Source organism: Carassius auratus, chromosome 32 (assembly GCF_003368295.1).
Source record: "Carassius auratus strain Wakin chromosome 32, ASM336829v1, whole genome shotgun sequence".
Taxonomy (NCBI): domain Eukaryota; kingdom Metazoa; phylum Chordata; class Actinopteri; order Cypriniformes; family Cyprinidae; genus Carassius; species Carassius auratus.
Genome location: NC_039274.1, coordinates 13,404,336 through 13,430,246, shown reverse-complemented (window position 1 = coordinate 13,430,246; position 25,911 = coordinate 13,404,336).

Sequence of the window (25,911 nt, the reverse complement as noted above, 5' to 3'; positions counted from 1 at the left end):
TGTGATTTAGACCGACTATTTGAAAGTGAACAGAATGTTGTCAAGTTGTTAAGTTGAAGTTACAGCAAGTTGTTAGCAGTTTGTTAACCACATGCAGGTGACGTGTAAACACAGCAAAATAAACTAGAGACTATGAAGAAACCAAACAAATGGAGGAACATAATGTATTATGTATCATTTGTATAGGAGCATACATTTAAGACCACATTAGATTGTATGTTTTTAAGATTAACATTTTAGTTATTAAAAATACTCATTTGAATAGGTTATGCTGCTGAATACTGTAAAAGGTCTGTATAAAAAAGAAAGTCATGCAAAATAAACATACACAAACTCTATATTAACAATAAATTAAATACAGTAAAACAATATTTAATAAATATGATTTATAAGATGAAGATGACATAAAAACGTATTGAACTGTTTTAAAAGTCCATATGAGAATTTCTGAAACTGAAGTCGTCGCAATAAACTTGAAACGCACATCATCGGTGTCATCAGTGAATCCAGCCAATCGTGGATCAGTTGTGTCATCATCAGAACCTGTGCAGCCGCTCTTCAGAAACTGCACTGGCTGAGTTCTCCGGCTACTTTCGAATCGCTCTCACGGTACTTTGATGGCACACGTCACAGTCACGTGGCGTCAGCGCTGTATCAAGTCAGACAAAATTTCTAACCGGCATGCACTGCTTCAAGTCAGCCGACGATCGGTCTGCGCAGAGCTCCATGAAGTCGAACAAGCCTAAAGCACGATGGGAAACGACTTGCTGACGACACAGCTTAATGCTCATTGCTTTAAACAATTGTGATGTAATGTTCTCTTTTAAAATGTTTGATTTTAAAACAATTTTTTATGTGTATATGTCATGTAAGGCGCATCTCAAACAAGCCTAATGATTAACCACAACAAACTTTCGACAGTGGAAATTCCACCCTACAGCTCTGCAAAAATGTGACGTCACTTTGTAGGCCAATTGATTTCATATGATTGATATATGGAGAGAGAAAAATGTAGATGATTTTGTGTATACTTGGAGTAACAGAATGGCAGTAGACGTTCTAGGATTGATTTTTGGCTCTCTAACCATTTTGATTGGAACAATATTTTGGTTAATGTTTTGCCAACACCATTAACTGACCATAAGGCCATATTAATTACAATTAATATTTCACCAAACACGAATTGTAACAAGTATAATTCATACTGGAAAATGAATAGTTTTTTGCTCAAATTAAGTGCAGTTAAACAGGAATTGAGAAAATTCATTAATTATTATTCGATTAAAGCTAAAAAAGGAAGGATTGTTTCGTCATAATTGGGAATTATTAAAATGTGAAATTGGAAAGTATTTGAAGAAGTTTAGTAGCTCATTAGTTAAATCACAACGTCTTATGGAAGAGAAGGTTGTTAGTGAAATAATTTCTAACATTTCTATGGTGGACCTGGTAAAAGGAAAGAGATTGCTTCTAACAGAGCTGCTGCAATGAGCTTGATAATATGTACAAAATGTGAGCACAAGGTGCTTTTATTCGATCAAGGCAAAAATGGTTAGATCATGGAGAACAGATGTCTGCATATTTTTTTTAATTTTGAAAATTCGAGAGCTAAACTAAACTCTGTTTCTAAAATGAATATCAATGGATCTATTACAGATAATGTTTACGCAATTTCTAGCTTTTACTATGATTATTACTCTAAATTATATACTTCTAAATTTAGTGAACAAGATATGACTTTTTTTGTAACCAGCTTAAGAATGTTAAAACAATTACTGAGGAGGACCAAAAGTTATGTGATTTACCAATAACTATTACAGAAATTAAGCTATTGAACATTTAAAATGTAATAAATCACCCGTTAATGATGGAATTACTTCAGAGTTCTATAAGCAGTTTTCTGAGATTTGTGCCCCGTTTCTTTTTGAAGTATACTCTGAAAGCGGAAGGTATTTCTATGATTATTTATATAGCTTCCTCAATACACTTAGATAATAAAACAAATAAGATAATTGATCAAATTATGCACAATTTCTTTGTGGAAAATCTGTAATTGTTAATTCATATAAAAATGGAGGGCTTGTTTATTTAGATTTTTTTATTTTAAATGACACTTTCAAAATTAACTGGTTGAAATTTTTTCTAAAAAACACTGATTCTGTGTGGAATATGATTTATAAATCGGTTTTTGACAAACTTGATGGCCTTTCATTTTTGCTTATGTGTGATTACAGAATCGAGAAACTTCCAGTTAAACTGTCTGCTTTTCACAGGCAAGCACTTTTGGCTTGGAAGTTAATTTACAAGCATAATTTTTCTCCACATCATTATTACATCTGGAATAATTGTAATATTTTATAAAAACATAAGAGCATATTTTTGAAAACTTGGTTTGATGAGGGCATTCTTGTGGTTGGTCAGTTGTTGAATTATCAGGGGTATTTAATGACTTATGATGAGTTTCTTTACTTCAACCTCCCTATTTCCCCTAAAGAATTTGCCTCTGTAATTGGTGCTATCTCTTTGGGTGTTGTTTCTCTATGTGGAGGTATTTCATACTCTAAACGTGTGTCTTTATTGCATCTAACTAATACGATTTGAGGTAAAGTTTGTTTTTCTACAATCGAAAATAATAAGGCTATACGTTCCCTTTTTCAAAAAGAACTTGTCATTAAAACCAAATGTCATTTCCTATTGGTCAAGATTTATTGGAACTATTAATTGAAATAAGGTCTGGTTGTTAATAAATATATTCTTACAAATAAGGTCAAGGAAATTTCATTCAAGATACTGCATACATTTTACCCTGCTAAACATTTTCTATCCAAATTCAACAAAGACTTTTATGTAAATTGTTCGTTTTGTTTTTTGCAACCAGAAACTGCACCTCATATTTCCTGGCACTGTCAGTATACCAAAAGGTCGTGGTGGGAAGTTTCTAAATTTATAAATAACAAATTAGATTGTAATTTTCTTTTGTTATACGAACATGTAATATTTGTTTTTTTACAATATGAAAAGAGTATGGAAAAGGAACCGTATATTATTAATCTTTTGATTATTTTAGTTAAGTTTCATATTCATAGGTGCAAATTTACTAATCAGAAACCTTTTTTTTTCTGTGGTATTGAAAGAATTAGAAAATTATATGGTTTCCATTAAGGACAGTACAAACAAAAAAGCTGTTAAAACCATGTATTTGTTGAATAATTGTAAGATTTTGTGAAATATCAAAGCCTTTAATTCTCTGTTTGGTCTATTTAGTTTTATTTCTATAAAATTTTATTATTTTACATTTGTGTATATTTAACCCTGGCATTTTTTTTTTGAGTATTATTATTAGTAGTAGTAGTAGTAGTAGTAGTAGTATTTTGTGTGTGTGTGGGTCAGTGTGTGTGTGTTCATGTGAAGGGAATTCCTGTCGAGTGAGACGATCGAGTCGACCCACTAAATCCGCAATCTGAGCCGACAAGGCATCCACAGAGTGACGGGTGGAAGACAGTTCCATCTCGTGACGGCCCAGCATCGCTCCTTGATGCTACAAAGCCGCCTGCCAAGTTGAGCTCTGCGCTGGGTCCATTCTTGGTCAGTGTGTGGTGTCAGGACAGATGAGGACCCAAGAGCGGAATGAGGCTGAAAAATAATATTTTATTAAAGAGGACGTCTTAACGTCAAACAACAAAACAAAACAAAACAAAAACCCACTGGGGGAAAAATCAGTCTTGACTTCCAACTGCTCAGCGGGCAGGTCGTGCGCTCAGCCTCCGAGAACGCCAGGAGAGAGGGAGCAACAAATCCAAAACGGCAGGCAGGAGAATGATCGGGCAGACAAGGGGTCAAGCGAGGTGCAGACAGGGCTGAGAACGGCGGGCAGTACCAGAGTCAAAAACAGTCCAGGTCGAAAACCAGAAGAGCAGTCCACCAGGTACTGATGTCCCCGCCCAAGACATTTGGAGTCTAAGATTCTCCTAACCCTATATGCAGGAGAACCGTCAACCATTACAGGGGAAGGGGGGGGGGGGGCGACAGGGGAAGACACAGTAGGAGAATGGGGAGAATGCAAGACAGGCTTAACTTTGGACACATGGAAGACAGGGTGCACACGACGAAGAGAATTGGGCAACCGGAGATGCCAACTTTCGTGATGGGATTCTCAGTGGCAAATCCTTGGTGGAGAGCCACACGCGTTGTCCGCAGACATAATGAGGCGTCAACCTTTGGTGGCGGTCTGCGGCAGTTTTAACGCGTCCCCTAGCTCGGAGAAGCGCCTCCCTGGCCCTCCTACAGGTGTGGCGACAATGCTAAACAAAAGCCTGAACTGAGGGGACAGCTCCCTCGGAGCCCTGGGAAAAAAACAGAGGAGGCCGATAACCCAGACTACACATGAACGGGGACATACCTGTATCACTAGGGGTTATGGGATGCCAGGCAGCAGAGCATCCGACGAGATCCTGGTTGGCACGCTCAGTCTGGCCATTGGTCTGTGGATGAAAGCCTGACGACAGACTCGCAGAGGCTCCAATCTGTCGACAGAACTCTCTCCAAAAATACGAAACGAACTGGGGCCCCCTGTCAGAGACCACGTCCTCCGGAAGGCCGTGAATCTGGAAGACGTGATCAATGACCACCCGGGCCATTTCTTTAGCCGAGGGGAGTTTAGGAAGGGGAACGAAGTGGACCGCTTTGGAACGGCGGAGTGAACTGATCTGGGCACGAAGAGCAGGCCAGTGGGACACCCCGCGGGTACCCCGACTCCCCCCTGCACTCGTCTGACGAGCTTCTCGATTCCCCAGGTATGCGCCCCCAGCACGCACCCTCGGAGGTATTATAGTGTCGGGGGGCAGATCGCCTGGAAAAGCGAAAAGACGAGACAGCGCATCGGGTTTAACGTTCTTGGACACGGGTCAATAAGAGAGGGTGAAGTCAAAGCGCCCGAAGAAGAGTGCCCACCGAGCCTGTCTGGCATTTAGCCGGCGTGCAGACCGAATGTACTCCAAATTCTTGTGGTCAGTCCACACCAGAAATGGAACGGCCGCTCTCTCCAGCCAGTGACGCCACTCCCCCAAAGCCAGTCGAACCGCCAACAACTCGCGATCACCGATGTCGTAGTTTCGTTCTGCGGGAGACAAACGGTGTGAAAAAAAAGCACAAGGATGCAATTTGTTATCTACGGGGGATACCTGGGAGAGCACGGCACCGACACCGACCTCTGACGCATCCACCTCCACCACAAACTGCCGGGAAGTATCTGGAGTTACCAGGATGGGGGCTGAAGTAAATCTATGTTTTAATTCATCGAACGCTGCTTGGGCATCCGCTGACCAACGGAAGTTGACCTTGGTGGAGGTTAGCGTGGTCAGAGGGGCTGCCACCTGCCCGAAGTTCCTGATTAATCGCCTATAGAAAATTGGCGAAACCCAGGAACTGCTGTAACGCCTTGCGGGAATCAGGTGTCGGCCATTCGGAGACGGCTCTCACCTTCGCAGGGTCCATGCGAATCCCCCTCACCGAGATGATGTGTCCCAAGAACGAAACTGACTGAACGTGGAACTCGCACTTCTCCACCTTAACGAACAGCTGATTCTCTAACAGCCACTGAAGCACCTGTCGTACGTGCCGGACATGATCCTGAAAAGAAGAAGAGAAAATTAAAATGTAATCTAAATAAACAAAAACGAACCTGTCGATCATGTCCCTCAGCACGTCGTTGACAAGTGCTTGAAAGACAGCTGGAGCGTTGGATAAGCCGAAGGGGAGAACCCGATATTCAAAGTGCCCGTGAGGCGTGTTAAACGCGGTCTTCCATTCGTCCCCCTCCCTGATCCGCACTAGATGGTAAGCATTGCGAAGATCCAATTTCGTGAAGAACTCGGCCCCCTGCAAGAGATTGAAGGCTGAAGACATCAGCGGCAGAAGGTACCGGTTCTTAACTGTGATGTCATTCAACCCTCGATAGTCTATACAGGGGTGCAGAGAGCCATCCTTCTTCTTCACGAAAAAGAACCCCGCACCAGCCGGAGAAGAAGAGGGACGAATACTACCGGCTGCCAGAGAATCACCTAAATACTTCTCCATCACTTCGCGGTCGGGCGCGGAGAGAGAATACAGCCGTCCGCGAGGCGGATAAGCACCAGGGAGGAGATCGATGGCACAATCATACGGTCGGTGAGGAGGAAGAGATACAGCCCGGGACCTGCTGAAGACCGCCCGCAGATCATGGTAGCAAGCAGGAACTGAAGAAAGATCCGCCTCCTCCTCCTGTAGGGAAACAGAAACAGAGACCGGGGAGAAGGCAGACAGAAGGCAATGTGTATGACAATACTGACTCCATGACAAAACTAAATTGTCTGCCCAGTTAATGTTCGGCCCGTGGCGAACGAGCCAAGGATGACCCAATATCAAAGGGACAGATGGAGATTTACAGACTAGGAATCTGAGGTCCTCCCGGTGGTTCCCGGAGGTAAGAAGACTCACCGAATCAGTGATCTGAGAGATCTGCATAAGTGGCCTGCCATCGAGTCCGTGAGCGACTATTGGTGACTGCAGGGATTGGATGGGTATATCGCGAACGCGTGCCCACTCTTCATCTATGGAGTTGTCCTCTGCTCCTGAATCAACAAGTGCTGAAGCCTTAAACAAAGTGTGTTTAGTAAACAGAGACACAGACAGAAGAGTGCGTGACCTGTGAGTGGGGGAAATGGCAGTACCACTCAAATTAACCCTCTGTGGCGAATGAGCAGCCTTAGCTGGACAGGAGTGAGCTCAGTGTCCTTGAGCCGCACAATACAGGCAGAGACCCTCCAACAGGCGGCGCTGTTTCTCCTTGGGTGTGAGGCGCAAGCGATCCACCTGCATAGGCTCACACTCCTCTGTACTCTGGGATGGAGGTACGAATGTGACAGACTCGGAGTCTGCTCGAACTCGACGGCGTAGCTCTCTCCTGGCGTCTATGCGGAGGGACAGACTGATCACATCATCCAACCGTTCAGGAACCTCGCGGGAGAACAGTTCATCTTTGACTAAGTCATTGAGACCCTCTAAAAAGCGAGCGATAAGGGCCTCGGTGTTCCATCCACGGTGTTCCTTGGCTCAGAGGAGGAAGCGGACGGGAGAGGCCCGGGAGGCGGTGAAGGGAATTCCTGTCGAGTGAGACGATCGAGTCGACCCACTAAATCTGCGATCTGAGCCAACCAGGCATCCACAGAGTGACGGGTGGAAGACGGTTCCATCTCGTGATGGCCCAGCATCGCTCCTTGATGCTCCAAAGCCGCCTGCCAAGTTGAGCTCTTGGTCAGTGTGTGGTGTCAGGACAGATGAGGACCCAAGAGCGGAATGAGGCTGAAAAGTTGTATTTTATTAAAGAGGACGTCTTAACGTCAAAAAACAAAACAAAAACCCACTGGGGGAAAAATCAGTCTTGACTTCCAACTGCTCAGCGGGCAGGTCGTGCACTCAGCCTCCGAGAACGCCAGGAGAGAGGGAGCAACAAATCCAAAACGGCAGGCAGGAGAATGGTCGGGCAGACAAGGGGTCAAGCGAGGTGCAGACAGGGCTGAGAACGGCGAGCAATACCAGAGTCAAAAACAGTCCAGGTCGAAAACCAGAAGATCGGTCCGAAATCCTCCGAGGGCAAAGCACAGGTTACACCAACTGGGCAGACAAACCAACAAGCGAACTGACCAGAACAGGACAGAACCGAAGCCAAACGCCAAAAGGTCACAGAACACACTGACAAGGATGGGTGAAAATCAAGCAGAATAAATAGGGTGAGTAATGAGATAGAGGGAACAGGTGCGTCAGACAAGCCGCAGCCTAGATTGCTGAGCAAGATCAGCTGGCGCTAGAGCGAAGGGAAGAAAAACCAGAAAAATATATAAAAAAATCAGAAAGACAGAGAAAAAAAGGAAAAAAACGAAAACAAGTGTAGAAAAATGAGTAGAAACGATAAAAATATATAAAAATAAACAAAGTAAAAGAAAAGGAAGAAAGAAGGACAGATCATACCCGAGTCCTGACAATGTTCTGTAATTGTTATTCATGCAATAAAAAAAAATAATGAAAAAAATAAAATAATAATAATTGTTGATGAGTTAATCATATTCTACGGCTCATATAAACTCAATTTTTTTTTCAGTTTACGTTTGACTGTATCTAAATATACAGAGTTCATAATGGTTTACTTTTTTTTTAAGCTTCTCTGCATGTGGTTCCGGTTTAGCGTAACCACGTGGGTATCCCATGTCATCTGCCCTTGAGTAGCATTTCTGCGCGTTCGATTTTAAGCAGCTCTGCACATCAAAGTACCGTGAGAGCGATAATAAAGTAAACTACCGATAAAGTACCGCTACCGATAGAGACAAGTGAAGCCCATTTTTTGCGTTTTTTAGCACTTCCGTTAATGACGCGCAGACGGCAAGCTTGAGCGGGGAGTTCTTTGGCGTGAGTGAGCAGGAGTATTCGGATTAATTATTTTGTATAGTAGTTTAAAATGTAAAGCCAGTACGCCATATTAAGTTAATTGCCTGCGAGCTTCTCCTCCTGTTTGTACGGTAATGCGACAGAGAGTCGCGTGGTTATGACGCAGTCGTTAGCCTATTTTTACAAAAACTGTTTCTACGGGGCCATAATGTAACATAGAAGGTAATGTAGCCCTTTATGCATTGTCGTGTATCTTTAGAAATAAATAATGGACAAACAGAGTCTTTAAACGCCTCAGATGTAAAGTTATTCGTTGTCAAAGTGACGCCAAAATGAATGGGAGTCAATGGGAATGCTAACGCAAGTTAAGTTCTGCTACAAGATGGCGGCACCCGGACAACTTCAACTTCCGGTCGACTTCCTTGCTGCCTGCTTACATCCACTTTGCTCTGATGTCTTCTGCTTCTTTTTCTTCTTTGACGCTTTATGACGGTTAGCAAACCAGCTTTGGTGCATATTCCGCTACCTACTGGGATGGAGTGTGAGGCATTGATGTCAGAAGTAAACAGGAGAGGGAAAAAATAAAATAAATAATTTATGCCAACAGAAATTAAATAGTTTTTTTATTTAATTCTTTCCCTTTCATATGCCATACAATTGATTATTACATGCTCTACAGTTTCTGGAAGTCCACATTTATTGCACTGACCAGAACCATGTTTCCCTATCATTTGAAGTGATTTGTTGAGGGCAGAATGACCAATTCTTAGACGAGAAATGACTTTATCTTCCTTTCTGTTGCTGTTACCAACTTGTTTTTGTATTTTATACAGATGTCGACCTTTATTTCCTTTACCCCACCTCTCCTGCCACATATTTTTAATAGCGGTTTTAATTAAACTTTTCATTTCAGATTTACCCAGAGGTATTTCTAAATCAATAACGTTATGTTTAAGGGCCTGTTTGGCTATCTTGTCCACATCCTGTTTAACCTCCACACCAACATGAGCCGGTACCCATAATAATACAGCTGAAAGTCTTAATTGACACAGTCTATAAAAATTTTGTAAAATTTATATTAATAAATCTTGTCTTGAATCTGATTTCCCACTTATTAAACTAGTAAGAACTGAAAATGAATCAGAGCAAATTACTACAGCAGATGGTTTAACTTCTTCAACCCATTGTAATGCTATCAAAATAGCCACCATCTCTGCCGTATATACAGATATATTATTAGTGATTCTTATTGCAGCTTTACACTTAGAAAGAGGGATAAACATAGCTGCAGCTGTTCTTCCAGTTACTGGGTCTTTGGAACCATCTGTAATAAATGGACATATTCACTCTCAAGATGCTGCTGTACTACTATCGCTTTAGGAACTTGATTTTGTTTATCCTTTATATTTTTTAATATCTGGAGATCCACAAAAGGTATCGAGAAAAACCAAGGTGGAGATACTGGCAATGCTACTGTAGGACTAATATTAACATTATTAATACCTATTTGCTGAGTTTGCTTTTCTATTATCCACCCAAAGCTTTTAACCTGAGATAACCTGAGTTCATATTCCCAGCAGTTTCCCAAAACATATTTAACTGGATGATTTAAAGGGGGGGGGGGGGGGGGTGAAATGCTATTTCATGCATACTCAGATTTTTACACTGTTAAAGAGTTGGATTCCCATGCTAAACATGGACAAAGTTTCAAAAATTAAGTTGTACGTTTGAATGAGTATTTCTGTTCCAAAAATACTCCTTCCGGTTTGTCACAAGTTTCGGAAAGTTTTTTTTGAGTATGGCTCTGTGTGACGTTAGATGGAGCGGAATTTCCTTATATGGGTCCTAAGGGCACGTCTGCCGGAAGAACGCGCGCTGCCGTATAGCACAGCACTGAGAGCACAACAGACTTCACTGATCAGAGCGAGAGTGTCGCGAAATGTCACAAAAGGAGTGTGTTTTTGGTTGCCAGGGCAAGACAACCCTGTACAGATTACCAAAAGAGAAACAGCATTAAGGGACCAGTGGATGGAGTTTATTTTTACAGAGCATCAACGGAGTTGTGCAAGTGTTTGTGTTTGTTCCCCTGCATTTCGAAGATGCTTGTTTTACAAACAAGGTCCAGTTTGACGACGGATTTGCGTATTGTTTATTTCTTAAGGATAATGCAGTCCCAAAGAAAAAGGATCACGATCGTGTGTTGGAACCGCATGCGGTGAGTAAAACTGCTTCAAATATCTCTGTGTTGTTAACTTAGCTATCGGAGCGTAAGCACATCAAGTAAACAACATGCGATGTTGTCATCAAACTGCACTTTCCACATGTACAGCTTAAAAAATAAAAATAACAAAAAAAGACGACAAAGTGGAACTTAGTCATTTTCCAAAACCGCTAAGCAAATATATACAGTTTCAGTACATACCACATAGAGACGTTGTTGCTGATGCTGCTCTTGTTAAATTTCAGCCTCTGGATCTGATTCTGGATCCTAAATATAAGCTGAATCTGACTGTTAGCCATGGTTTGTTTTGGTTGGTTTTGTCCTCACGGTGTCACAGCTTCCAAACGCTCTCAACGCAAAAGTCTACTGGCGCTCGTGATTCTTTAGCTCCGCCTACACGTCACACCTCCAGCCGGTCGTGAACCAGTAGACCATTTTTAGCTGTAGCTCATGTAAATCCAAGGGCATTTCTCCCATTTTTACCTGCAGTGATGCTACAGTAGATGTTCTAACATCTCCACAGCAAACCCATAGTGCTTGACTTTGAATTGTATCATTCTTTAAGCAAAGTATTTGATGCTGATCCATAAATGATCCTTCCATAATCAATCGATGATCTAATTAATGCACAATATACTCTCTTTAGTTAGTGTCTTCTGGCACCCCAATCCAGTCCTGCCAAACATCTCAACACATTAACTCCTTTGTTACATTTATCGATTACCTTTTGAATATGTGCTCCAAATATTAGCTTTGAGTCCATCCATACTCCCAAATATCTAATAATAGACACTTGCTCTAAAGTTTGCTCATATAACTTTAATTTCACTTTCAATGGATTTCCTATTTTTTGAGAAACAAATTACTTGAGTTTTTGCTACTGAAAGACGAAATCCTCACTGGTTAGTCCAGCTTTCAACAATATCTATTGCTTTCTGCATTTTCTTCTCTAAATATATAAAATTTCTTCCTCTTACCCATAAGGCTCCATCATCTGAATATAATGACCTTCCTATTTCTGATCCTATTTCCTCAAATATACCATTTATCATAATATTAAAAAGTACAGGACTGCAAACGCTACCTTGAGGAGATCCGTTATCAATTACGTAGGTATCAGAGTATTCTTTACCTATTCTTACCTGTATTTTCTGTTCTTTTAAGAAATCCATATTCCAATTAAACAACATCCCATTAATGCCCATTTGACCTAATTTAATTAAAAGCCCTACCTTCCACACAATGTCATAAGCCTTCTCGATATCGAAAAATACTCCTAGGACCATTTCTTTTCTCACTTAAGCCTTCCTGATTTCATTTTCTAAGCAAATTACTGCATATTACTGCTACTAAACACCCCCCCCCCCCAAAAAAAAACAACAACAAAAAAAAAAAACACAGCATATCAACTACTTTATTTTTAATAAATTAATCAATTGCAGTTTGCAAACAATATGCTCAAACTTTAAAGGGTTGGTTCAACCAAAATTTTAAATTATGTTTAAATTAATCATTTGATATATTACTTTCCACTCTCTGTCCATCTACGCTCAGTTTATTATTTCAGTATTAATCTATTATTTTAACCATCACTACTACTCTTGCACCTAATCAATAAGTCCACCTTAAATATTGATAGAAAACATAAAAAAACTGATACACTGGAACATAGTGATTAATATTATTACTGCTGTTGTAGTTGTCTGAAACTGAACACCTTTGCAATGTAAACAAATTACAGGCTACATTTGTTATTCATATCCTTCACACTGAACTTTGATGCCAGGTATATTATGCATTTTTTATTTACATTTTATTGGCTGTTGTAAACACTGTTGCTATTATAAAAAAATATAGATATAAAGATATACTTATATTTAAATTAATTTCTGAATTGTTTTTATTTTTATAATGATAATTCAGAGAATAAGAAAATCTGAATAAGCCTAACCAGTGTTGTGATAATTATTTTTAAGGCACTTAAAAAAATAAATAAGTACTGTAACATAATAAAAGTTTAGTCAAATAACATAAAAAAGACCAGACCCCATGATGACTGTGAAACTTTTCTCCCTCAAACAGCACACTAGTGTTACTTCTACACTACAGGCTACACATAGCAATATAAACAACATATCTGCATGTTCTCACATCACATCGTTCTTGTAAAATAACAATAAGTAAATAAACATTAAAATGAGAATGAAACACCACTTACCAGCTTCCGCGGTGTTGAAAATATCCTCTAGCAATTAAAAAAATGTGTGTGCGGCATGAGGAATTGTCCCGCTCAGATGAGGTCGTCATCGTCGTCAGGTGAAACTCATCATGTTGGTCATTTTATTTACAGCTAAATTATTATTAATAAATTGTACTAATATTATGATTGGGCGTGGGCAGGCATTCACAAAAGGGAATGTTATTACAAAAAGAATTTGAGGAAATTTTCCTTTGACAAAAGGGCACTTAAAGGGTTAGTTCGGCCAATTTGCCAAATTATGTCATTAATAACTTACCCTCATGTTGTTCCAAACCCGTAAGACCTCTGTTTATTTTTGGAACACAGTTTAAGATATTTTAGATTTAGTCCCTCCATTGAAGCTGTGTGTACAGTATACTGTCCATGTCCAGAAAGTAAAAAAAAAACCTCATCAAAGTAGTCCATGTGACATCAGAGGGTCAGTTTGAATATTTTGAAGCATAGAAAGTACATTTTGGTGCAAAAATAGCCAAAACTACGATTTTATTCAGCATTGTCTTCTCTTCCGTGTCTGTTGTAAGACAGTTTAAAACAAAGCAGTTTGTCATATCCGGTTCGCGAACGAATCATTTGATGTAACCGGATCTTTTTGAAACAGTTCACCAAATCGAACTGAATCGTTTTAAATGGTTCACGTCTCCAATAGGCATTAATCTGGAAATGACTTAAGCTGTTAACTTTTTTAATGTGGCTGACACTTCCTCTGAGTTAAAAAAAAACAATATCCTGGAGTAATTAATTAGCTCAAACAGTACAAAATGTCTAAAACAGTATATATGTCTCGTCTTTTTGGGGAGGTGTGCACGCAGTCAGCGGAGACTCGCTCTGCAGTGCCAGGCGAAAGTATAAAGAAAGCAGTTGTTTTACAGACATTATATGTAAACTATTGGCTATTTGATTGGACATATATACCCCTCTCCCTCCCCTGGACACCATTTACTACACACAATAGGCTCAAACATGGTGCATTTTAAATTAATAAATAATAATTAATAAAAATATAGTTTTTTTTCTCTGATTTTGAAAACTATTCGCGATCGACTTAAAATGCTTCCAAGATCGGCTTGTCGACCGAGATTGAAGGGTTGGTGACTCCGGGTTTAGATCCTACCTGTCCGATCACTACCATTTTGTTTATTTAAATGGGGAGTCACCTCATTTATCACCACTAAAATATGGAGTGCCACAATGATCCGTCCTAGGTCCCCTTCTATTTTCAGTATACATGTTGACCCTTGGTAATATTATTAGTAAATACGGGATTAGTTTCCACCTTTATGCTGATGGTACTCAGCTATATATCTCAACGAGACCAGATGAAACTTCTAGATTATCTAAGCTAACAGAGTTTGTTAAAAATGTAAAAGATTGGATGACCAATAATTTTCTCTTATTAAATTAAGATAAGACAGAGATGTTAATTATTGGACCAAAAAACAGTAAATACATTATTCGCCTAGCATTCGAATAATGTATTTCTTAAATTGTGACTGCAGTTGCATCTGATCAAATGCGCATTCTTATTCTTTAGCTTGGGTTAAACTGATTAATTTTACTTTGTTGGAACAGCAGCTATGCTACTGATGTCTCTGTTTGTTTCTATGTTTTGCCATGGGATTTACACAAGCACCTGGGTGTCTGGATCCAGAACACCTGAGAAGAGATGATGCTGGCCCCTCAGAGGACCTCAGATGATGCTAACCCTGAATCAACAAACAGAACTAACAAATATTGCTACAAGTGTGACTGCATCATATAATTGCAGTTAATAATGTTCATCGTCTGGCTGACTATGTCTTATATAATTTTTTCTGAAAAATACTTTCATACGCGCACAAACTGACAGTCACCACTTATAAGCTACTACTAAATATTGTAGAAACTTAATTTTCTGTAAATTTGCTTTGTAATGATTTGTATTGTAAAAAGCGCTATACAAATAAACTTGAATTGAATTGAATTTTGAAATCAAATTGCACTTTATGAAATAAACATCTATTTTAATACATTTTATGCAGGTATAAACAACATCTAAATATTGCAAAAGTTTTTGCCACAAACTCAACTGACAGGGTAGTAAAAAATTATATAGTATAAATAAAAATAAACAATAAACAGTCCTTTAAAACTCCAATAGAATGTTGCGACTCCCTCTGTTGTGGACAAACAGTGTAGCCATGCCATACAAAGCGCTGTCACAATGACGCTATGTATAAAAAAAAAAAACAAAAAAACAGCAAATTTCCACAAATAATATAGTCAAAGCAATAATAGCTTATGAATCCCAACCCCCCCCCAAAAAAAACAGTGATATATATATATATTAAATTACATCAATTCACCCTTCCTTTTTAACTAAACCTGCTAGATACTTTGCATAAATGTTATATAGAGCTTGGGAAACTACGTCACTGCGCATTGCATTCTGGGTAGTCGTGGCCATTTTTTGGGACACGCTTATCAGTAAAAGTGAAAGTGAAAGTGACATGACATACAGATCAAGTGTAAGATTACATATAAAGAAAAACTCAACAAAGAAGCAAAGATGTGGTATTTAGAAAAAAATCAAGACAATCAACAAACTCAATCTGCACGAACACAAAGAGTGGTCGGATGTTCTAAAAGAGCTGCCGCTCGTAACCTTCCCCAATGTGTTTTCTTACCTTGTTTGTAGTGTCAGAGCGTAATCCTCTGATCAGTTTAAAAATGATAAATCTCTCGAGTCTCACCTGCAATTTACAAATGGATGGGTGCAGAACCTACAAATTTTCTGCGTCAACGAGCGAGCTACACTGCCCCTTTACTTTTTAATATGCGTTATTGTAAGCTGTACAAATTAACCTCAGTGTGTTATGATGCACAAATAAAGAGATACAGAATTGATCAATTTTGCCGTTTATTACTGTAACAGGTGGAATGCAATATGCATAATATATATATATAAATAAATGCACATACATACGTGTATATATCAGACCAAAGGGACAATCCTTCTTTTCCTTCTTACTGCTGCTAACCAAGCCATGTGACGCCGCTTTGTTAACTCGGAGACCTGAGATCAAGGTGCAGTTTTCCAGCTGGAAAGCTGAAAAATCGCACTCCATTCAAATTATTTTTCCATGCTGGTCATAAGTACGAGTATGGCAGTTAATTACACAACAAGGTTTTACCATTGTAACTTATTTTTTAGCTGTAGAGAGCAAACAAAAGTCTATTATCAATCCAAAACAATACATACAGCAGCGTCCGTGTCCTAAAGTCCCAGAATGCATTGCGTTGCTGACGTCATGTTTTCCAAGCTCTATAGCAACGTGATCTACATCAAGAGAAATTCAGAAAAAGATGGAGAAAACATACAAAATTTTCAAAGAAATTAAATTTCTGCTGGCAGAATCGAATTTAACCCCACCTATTTTCCTAGAAAAAACTATAGTCCACAAGTGTTGGATTTAAATGAACAGATGGCCATGCTCCAGAAAAACTCAAATCAAATAATATTCCACAGGCCATTTGCTCTACACATTCCCCCCAAATCACACGTGAATAGTCCGCACTGGCACTGGTTGCACAGATGAGCGATTAGTGAAAAACAATGTCTTATCCGTTATATTCTGACACAGTGCAATGCAGTTCAGTTCAGTTCACATTTAACAGGTCAGTGATCCATAGAGCAACATTTTTTAAAAACACCCAAAAGTCAATATAAACTCACAAAGTAGTCCATGGCGGCCAGTCCACAAAGAAAATATAAACCGTCAGCCACTGAAACACCTTCACAGTAAGTTACCTGGAAATCAGTGACTGCCGACTGCCCAGTCTACAGCGTTAGCATGCTAGTCTGCACGACCAGGTGGCTGCAATAAAAACCTCTTCCAAACAAAAACAGAAAAAAAAAAAAAAACAAGTTAACTTAGAACAAGTTCAATAAAACATCTTTATTGTGTTTCTACAGGCAGAGGAGAATAGCCAAACCAAAAAGAAACAAAGGAAACCCAATGTAACATTCATAAACTGTACACAATGGAATGTGCACGTGAGTGGGGCTGTAGGGCCATCTAGTGGTCACTGTTTTTCTTTGGCTCAGCTGCACGTGGATCGCGAGCTGTGTGTGTGTGGATTGGGAAAGGCTTGGCACCGGCGGCGCCAGGGGGGGTCTTGGGAAAAAAAACGCTTTGACCCCCCCATCCTCTTCCTGATTAATATATATATATATATCTGAGATAAAGATAGAAAAAATGTTCAAACTACGCAGAATAATAATAAATAATAATAATTTCGACATTTATTCGTACACTGAACCGAGAACCGTTTCTGTCAGACGCGTCTGATTCGAGAACCGAGGAGCTGATGATACTGCGTATGTGTGATTCAGTGTGAAGCAGACTGACTCACAGCTCGTCTGAACCGAACTGATTCTTTTGGTGATTGATTCTGAACTGATTCTGTGCTTATGTTATAAGCGCGGGTAAACTGAAGGCTTGAATTAAGGGCAGTCATCTCTAATGACATTACATCGAGCGCAAAAGAACCGGTGAACCGTGTTTTTTTTTTTTCAACTGGTTTATTTGATCGAATTGTCCTAAAGAACCGGTTCACTTGAGCACTGCTCCTTTGCACCTTAAATGCCCTTTTGATGACCTTTCACCTGACTGGGAAAATTCCTCACGCCGCACGGGCAATTTTTAATTGCTAAAAGATATTTTCAACACCGTGGCAGCTGGTAAGTCGTGTTTCATTCTCAGCGAAGTGATTTTGATGTTTATACACTTATTATTATTTTACAAGAACGATGTGATGTGAGAACATGCAGATATGTTGCCGTGTGTAGCCTGTAGTGTAGAAGTAACACTAGCGTGCTGTTTGAGGGAGAAAAGTTTCACAGTTATCGAGGGGTCTGGTCTTTTTTTATATTATTTGACTAAACTTCTATTATATTACAGTACTTATTTATTTTTTAACACATTGAGTGCCTTAAAAAATAATTATCACAACACTGGTAATGCTTATTCAGATTTTCTCATTCTCTGAATTATCATTATAAAAATAAAAACAATTCAGAAATTAATTATATAATTATATTTTAAATGTGACGCAAATATATATGTATTTTTCTACAACAGAAACAGTGTTTACAACAGCAAGACCACTTTAGCCTGTAAACTCAATAATATATCTCTGGAAATAAATGTAAAAATATCAATATCAATAAAAAATGCACAATATACCTGACACCAAAAAACAGTGTGAAGGATATGAATAACAAATGTAGCCTGTCATTTGTTTACATTGCAAAGGTGTTTTAGACAATAACAACTATAACAGTAATAATAATATTAATCACTATATTCCAGTGTATCAGTTTTTTAATGTTTTGTATCAATATTTAAGGTGGACTTTATTGATTAGGTGCAAGAGTAGTAGTGATGGTTAAAATAATAGATTAATGCTGAAACGGAGAAGAAAAAGCCATCAAGTTGGGACAATTTAAGACATTTCAGTTTCTAATCCAAGAGCTATTATTATTTTAAACTTAAAATTATCTTCTCTATTGTTTCTTTTTCAAAACTGCATCAAAGCATTTGCTGCTGTATCAATACATAACCATCCATATCGATACACGAATCAGCAAGGAATGCATCACAATATATTGCTGTATTGATATTTTGAACATCGCCATTTAAAGCCTAGTTCCATGTGCCCCTTTTATACTTTGAGCACCTCCCCCTCCAAAGGTCTCTGCGTGGCCCTGTTCAGAGGGAGTGTCAGCCACGTTAAAAAAGTTAACCGCTTAAGTCATTTGTGGATTAATGCTTATTGGAGATGCGAACTGTTTCAAACTATTCAGTTTTATTTGGTGAACTGGTACAAGAAGATCCGGTTACATCGAATGATTCGTTCGTGAACCAGATATCACTACACTTCAGTGTTTTGAAATCTCACACAACAGACACTGAAGAGAAGACAATGCTGAATAAAGTCATAGTTTTTGCTATTTTTGGACCAAAATGTATTTTCGATGCAGTAATATGCAGTTATGCAGCTGTGCCCACTGTATTTTTTGTTGGTTTTCATGAGACCCCCCTTGAAATGACCAGGACACCCCCTTGCCCCCCCAATCAAAATTGTCTGGAGCCGCCACTGTTAAAGGGCGGAGCGAAAGTCTCAAAATGCAAATGAATCAAATAGAATCGACTCAGAAGAGACGCGGATGTTTGCACAAGCCTCGCATGATCCACAAATGCACATTTTAATCATTCCAGCGACGTAACTTTGAGATTCCCATATCCGTCGTGGCAACGTTATAGAGGAATGTCGTGGGAACGTAATGAGAACGTCCTAACGACCAAACTGGCACGTTGTGAGAATGTTTCTGTAAAGTACCATATTGGTCGCAGCAACGCACCATATAACGTTCCGTCGTTTGAATGTGATGAGTACGTCCTAATGACTGAACTGACACGTTGTGAGGACGTGACATTACCAGATCATATTGGTCACAGCAACGTACCAAGTATGTCCTAATGACTAAAATACCATGTCCACCTCTATTTTTTTATGTTTTCACCTCACCATTACCTTGAAATACATAAATAACTAATAAACTCTATCCATCTCTGGAGCAAAAAATAAACCTTAAATCTAATTTTAATCTAATTATAGGGATTCATAGTAAATACATTCATTACATACTTGCACTGCAAACCAATACAAAAACATTAAATTCTAATATAAAATAGACAAAAACACACTGCATTCATTCACAAATCAGTTAGAAGTTTAAAGTTAGTTAGATTATAGATAGATTAGATTAAGTTAGATAGATTAGTTAAAAGAAAGAAAGATATATTAGTTAGAAAGAATTATAGTGTCACGTAGGACTCGGGACACAGATGTAAAGGTGAATTCAGAAAGGTGTTTATTCAATAAGAGTTCAAGTGATCAGTGCATCTTCGGTTCTTAGTGCACAGTGAAGTTCCATTCTTCCAGTGCAGGTAGTTTGGTATTCACATGGAACAGGGAAATCGCACAGGTGAGTTAGTTTGGATTGCAGACGTCAAAGCCAGTCATTGATTACTCACTAATATCCGCTTTCTTCTCATAAGCCAAAGACAGTACCAACTCGGAGTAATCATGGGAGAATACAGCGACCATCGAATCACTAAGCATTGCACGGTGATCCACGGTCCTGGGAACAGTAGAACAAGAACACAGGTTAGTTCAAGTTCAAGTCTGCTTTATTGTCAATTTCCACATGTACAGTACGTACATACAGAGAATCGAAATTGCTTTACTCTCAGACCCCGGTGCATACAGATAACATTAACATTAAAGCCTAAAAAAATAACTAGATCAAATATAAAATGTAGATACAATTATACAATAAGGGAATTATAAAAAAAGACATATAATAAAAATAAAAGTTAAAAATAAAGTTAAATAAAGCAGCGCAAGGTAAATGACAGATAAAGTGCAAATCAATGAAGTGAACAACAGTGCAGTTAAAAGATATTTTAGTGCAAAAAAATCACTTATTAAAAATATCTTAAGTCTGATTAAAGTGACAAGTGACCAAGAGCAGTTATTTAACTGACTGATAAGGTAGTGAGCGGTGAGTGAGCAGACCAATGCTGCACAAGTGACTCGTGCATGTCATCATATAATTAGTGGGGTGGGGGGGTCATAGTTCAGTGGTGCCTGGGGAAGAAGAGGGGAGGGGGGGCAGGTTCGGGAGGGAGTTCAGCTTCCTGACAGCCTGGTGGATGAAGCTGTCCTTCAGTCTGCCGGTCCTGGCCTGGAGACTCCGCAGTCTCCTCCCTGATGGTAGCAGGCTGAAGAAGCTGTGTGATGGGTGAGTGGGATCACCTGTGATGCAGAGGGCTTTGCGGGTGAGACATGTTCCATAAATGTCCTGGAGCCCTCTGCAGCTCGTCAGGATGCTCTCGATGGTGCCTCTGTAGAATGTGTACATGATGGGGGGTGGGGCTCTGGCTCTCCTCAGTTTGCGGAGGAAGTAGAGACGCTGTTGTGATTTCTTGGCCAGTGCTGCGGTGTTTTCAGTCCAGGAGAGGTGCGCACCCAGGAACTTGGCGCTGCTCACTCTCTCCACAGTCGCACCGTTGATGGTCAGAGGAACGTGCTGAGTGTGTGCTCTCCTGAAGTCTACAACAATCTCCTTCATCTTCTCCACATTCAGAGAGAGATTGTTGTCACTGCACCACCCAGCCAGGCGGCTCACCTCACTCCTGTAGTTTGTCTCATCTTTGTTGTTAATGAGACCCACCACCGTCGTGTCATCTGCAAACTTAATGAAGAGGTTGGAGCTGTGTGACGGTGTGCAGTCATGGGTCAGCAGAGTGAAGAGGAGGGGGCTCAGCACACATCCTTGGGGGGGCCCCAGTGTTCAGTGTGATGGTGCTGGATGTGTTGCTGCCGACCCGTACTGCCTGAGGTCTTCCAGTCAGAAGACCTCATTACTTTCGATGCAGTAATATGCAGTTATGCAGCTGTGCCCACTGTATTTTTTGTTGGTTTTCATGAGACCCCCCTTGAAATGACCAGGACACCCCCTTGCCCCCCCAATCAAAATTGTCTGGAGCCGCCACTGTTAAAGGGCGGAGCGAAAGTCTCAAAATGCAAATGAATCAAATAGAATCGACTCAGAAGAGACGCGGATGTTTGCACAAGCCTCGCATGATCCACAAATGCACATTTTAATCATTCCAGCGACGTAACTTTGAGATTCCCATATCCGTCGTGGCAACGTTATAGAGGAATGTCGTGGGAACGTAATGAGAACGTCCTAACGACCAAACTGGCACGTTGTGAGAATGTTTCTGTAAAGTACCATATTGGTCGCAGCAACGCACCATATAACGTTCCGTCGTTTGAATGTGATGAGTACGTCCTAATGACTGAACTGACACGTTGTGAGGACGTGACATTACCAGATCATATTGGTCACAGCAACGTACCAAGTATGTCCTAATGACTAAAATACCATGTCCACCTCTATTTTTTTATGTTTTCACCTCACCATTACCTTGAAATACATAAATAACTAATAAACTCTATCCATCTCTGGAGCAAAAAATAAACCTTAAATCTAATTTTAATCTAATTATAGGGATTCATAGTAAATACATTCATTACATACTTGCACTGCAAACCAATACAAAAACATTAAATTCTAATATAAAATAGACAAAAACACACTGCATTCATTCACAAATCAGTTAGAAGTTTAAAGTTAGTTAGATTATAGATAGATTAGATTAAGTTAGATAGATTAGTTAAAAGAAAGAAAGATATATTAGTTAGAAAGAATTATAGTGTCACGTAGGACTCGGGACACAGATGTAAAGGTGAATTCAGAAAGGTGTTTATTCAATAAGAGTTCAAGTGATCAGTGCATCTTCGGTTCTTAGTGCACAGTGAAGTTCCATTCTTCCAGTGCAGGTAGTTTGGTATTCACATGGAACAGGGAAATCGCACAGGTGAGTTAGTTTGGATTGCAGACGTCAAAGCCAGTCATTGATTACTCACTAATATCCGCTTTCTTCTCATAAGCCAAAGACAGTACCAACTCGGAGTAATCATGGGAGAATACAGCGACCATCGAATCACTAAGCATTGCACGGTGATCCACGGTCCTGGGAACAGTAGAACAAGAACACAGGTTAGTTCAAGTTCAAGTCTGCTTTATTGTCAATTTCCACATGTACAGTACGTACATACAGAGAATCGAAATTGCTTTACTCTCAGACCCCGGTGCATACAGATAACATTAACATTAAAGCCTAAAAAAATAACTAGATCAAATATAAAATGTAGATACAATTATACAATAAGGGAATTATAAAAAAAGACATATAATAAAAATAAAAGTTAAAAATAAAGTTAAATAAAGCAGCGCAAGGTAAATGACAGATAAAGTGCAAATCAATGAAGTGAACAACAGTGCAGTTAAAAGATATTTTAGTGCAAAAAAATCACTTATTAAAAATATCTTAAGTCTGATTAAAGTGACAAGTGACCAAGAGCAGTTATTTAACTGACTGATAAGGTAGTGAGCGGTGAGTGAGCAGACCAATGCTGCACAAGTGACTCGTGCATGTCATCATATAATTAGTGGGGTGGGGGGGTCATAGTTCAGTGGTGCCTGGGGAAGAAGAGGGGAGGGGGGGCAGGTTCGGGAGGGAGTTCAGCTTCCTGACAGCCTGGTGGATGAAGCTGTCCTTCAGTCTGCCGGTCCTGGCCTGGAGACTCCGCAGTCTCCTCCCTGATGGTAGCAGGCTGAAGAAGCTGTGTGATGGGTGAGTGGGATCACCTGTGATGCAGAGGGCTTTGCGGGTGAGACATGTTCCATAAATGTCCTGGAGCCCTCTGCAGCTCGTCAGGATGCTCTCGATGGTGCCTCTGTAGAATGTGTACATGATGGGGGGTGGGGCTCTGGCTCTCCTCAGTTTGCGGAGGAAGTAGAGACGCTGTTGTGATTTCTTGGCCAGTGCTGCGGTGTTTTCAGTCCAGGAGAGGTGCGCACCCAGGAACTTGGCGCTGCTCACTCTCTCCACAGTCGCACCGTTGATGGTCAGAGGAACGTGCTGAGTGTGTGCTCTCCTGAAGTCTACAACAATCTCCTTCATCTTCTCCACATTCAGAGAGAGATTGTTGTCACTGCACCACCCAGCCAGGCGGCTCACCTCACTCCTGTAGTTTGTCTCATCTTTGTTGTTAATGAGACCCACCACCGTCGTGTCATCTGCAAACTTAATGAAGAGGTTGGAGCTGTGTGACGGTGTGCAGTCATGGGTCAGCAGAGTGAAGAGGAGGGGGCTCAGCACACATCCTTGGGGGGGCCCCAGTGTTCAGTGTGATGGTGCTGGATGTGTTGCTGCCGACCCGTACTGCCTGAGGTCTTCCAGTCAGAAAGTCCAACAGCCAGTTGCACAGCAAAGTGTTGAGCCCAAGCTGACTCAGCTTGTAGATGAGCTGTTGAGGGATGATTGTGTTGAATGCTGAACTGAAGTCTATGAACAGCATTCTGACATAAGAGTCCTTTTTTTCCAGATGGGTGAGTGCTGAGTGGACGGCAGTGGAGATGGCATCATCGGTCGACCGGTTGGACCGATATGCAAACTGGAAGAGGTCCAGGGAGGGGGGGAGGGCAGACTTGATGTGGTGCATGACTAGCCGTTCAAAGCACTTCATGAGGATGGGGGTAAGTGCAACAGGACGGTAGTCATTGAAGCAGTCTGGAGATGGCTTCTTCGGGACTGGGATGATAGTGGTAGTTTTAAAGCATGTGGGAACAACAGCCTGACTCAGTGAGATGTTAAAAATGTCTGTGAAGACATCAGTGAGTTCTGCTGCACAGTCTTTCAGTACACGCCCAGGGATGTTGTCAGGACCCGGAACTTTGCGGGCATTGATCCTGCTGAAGGATCTCCTCACGCTGTCTGGGGTCAGAGTCATCACCTGGTCGCCGGGAGGAGGTGGAGTCTTCTGTGCAGTGGTGCTGTTTTGTTGCTCAAAGCGAGCGAAGAAGGTGTTCAGCTCGTTCAGCAGAGAGATGTTGTTGTCACAGGTCCGTTGTGGGGGCTTGTAGTCCGTAATGGTCTGTATCCCCTGCACAGACTCCTAGTGTCTCTGCTGTTGCTGAATTGGTGAGCTATCCTCCTGAAATGCTGTCTCTTAGCCTCTCTGATGCCGCGGGACAGGTTGGCCCTAGCTAATCTCAGGCCCACCTCATCTCCAGCTCTGAAGGCAGCATTCCGTGTCTTCAGGATTCTGTAGACCTCCCCCGTCATCCATGGCTTCTGGTTGGCCCGGACAGTGATAGTTTTTGTGATCGTTACATCATCAATACACTTATTGATGTAGGCAGTAACAGTCTCTGAGTACTCCTGGAGGTCAGTGGTGTTATTGCATGTGGCAGCCTGTTTAAACATGTCCCAGTCAGTTGTGTTGAAGCAGTCCTGAAGAATCTCTGATGATCCTTCTGGCCACACTTTAATCTGTTTGTAAACTGGTTTGGCGACTTTAATGAGTGGTCTGTATGCAGGCATTAGCATAACAGTGATGTGATCTGAGGCTCCGAGGTGGGGGAGGGGGAGGACTTTGTAAGCTCCTCTCTGTGTGGTGTAAACAAAGTCCAAAATGTTATTACCTCGTGTTGGAAAGTTGATGTGCTGGTGTATTTTTGGAAACACACTCTTAAGGTCAGCATGGTTGAAATCCCCAGCTATGATGAGAAAAGCATCCAGGTGTGCTGTCTGCTGCTCACTGATGTGTTGGTACAGTTCATTAAGTGCGTCGTTCCTGTTGCTGGTGATGTTGAATGGGGGAATGTACACTGAAATGAGCAGTATAGCAGTATATTCCCTCGGCAGATAGAACGGCCGGCACTTAATAATCATAAACTCCACCAGGGTTGAGCAGTGTTTGCTGATCACAACAGTATCGCGGCACCACGTGTCATTGATGTAAACACAAAGCCCGCGACGAGAGCTCTGTCCGCTCGATAGCACGTCAGCTGGTCGAGCTGAATAGCGCCATCTGGAACGCTGTTGCTGAGCCATGTTTCTGTGAACACAAAAACACAACAGTCTCTTACAGTCCTCTGAGTTGAGCGTAGTAAACGAATGTAGTCCAGTTTATTGTCCAATGAGCGTACGTTAGCCAGTACGATGGTGGGGACAGATGGCTTGTGTGGGTTAGCCGTTAGCCTAGCCCGGATACCTCCACGCTTCCCCCTCTTCTGCTTCCTCTCACGCCGCTTGTGGCGCCTCCGCTGTGGGCGAGATGCAGTAGTGGGGGTCGATGATGGTGAAGGCCTCCGTAGCAGATCGAGATCCCGCAGCTGTTCCGCTTGCGTGGAGTTTAACTGTAAAAATGCGGTTCTGCCGACATCGAGCAGAAACTCGCGACTGTATTTGCGCTTACAGACAGGTAGACGCGAAGACAACGTGTAAAAACACTGCGACTCACAAGACAAAAAACACGAAAACACTGTTCT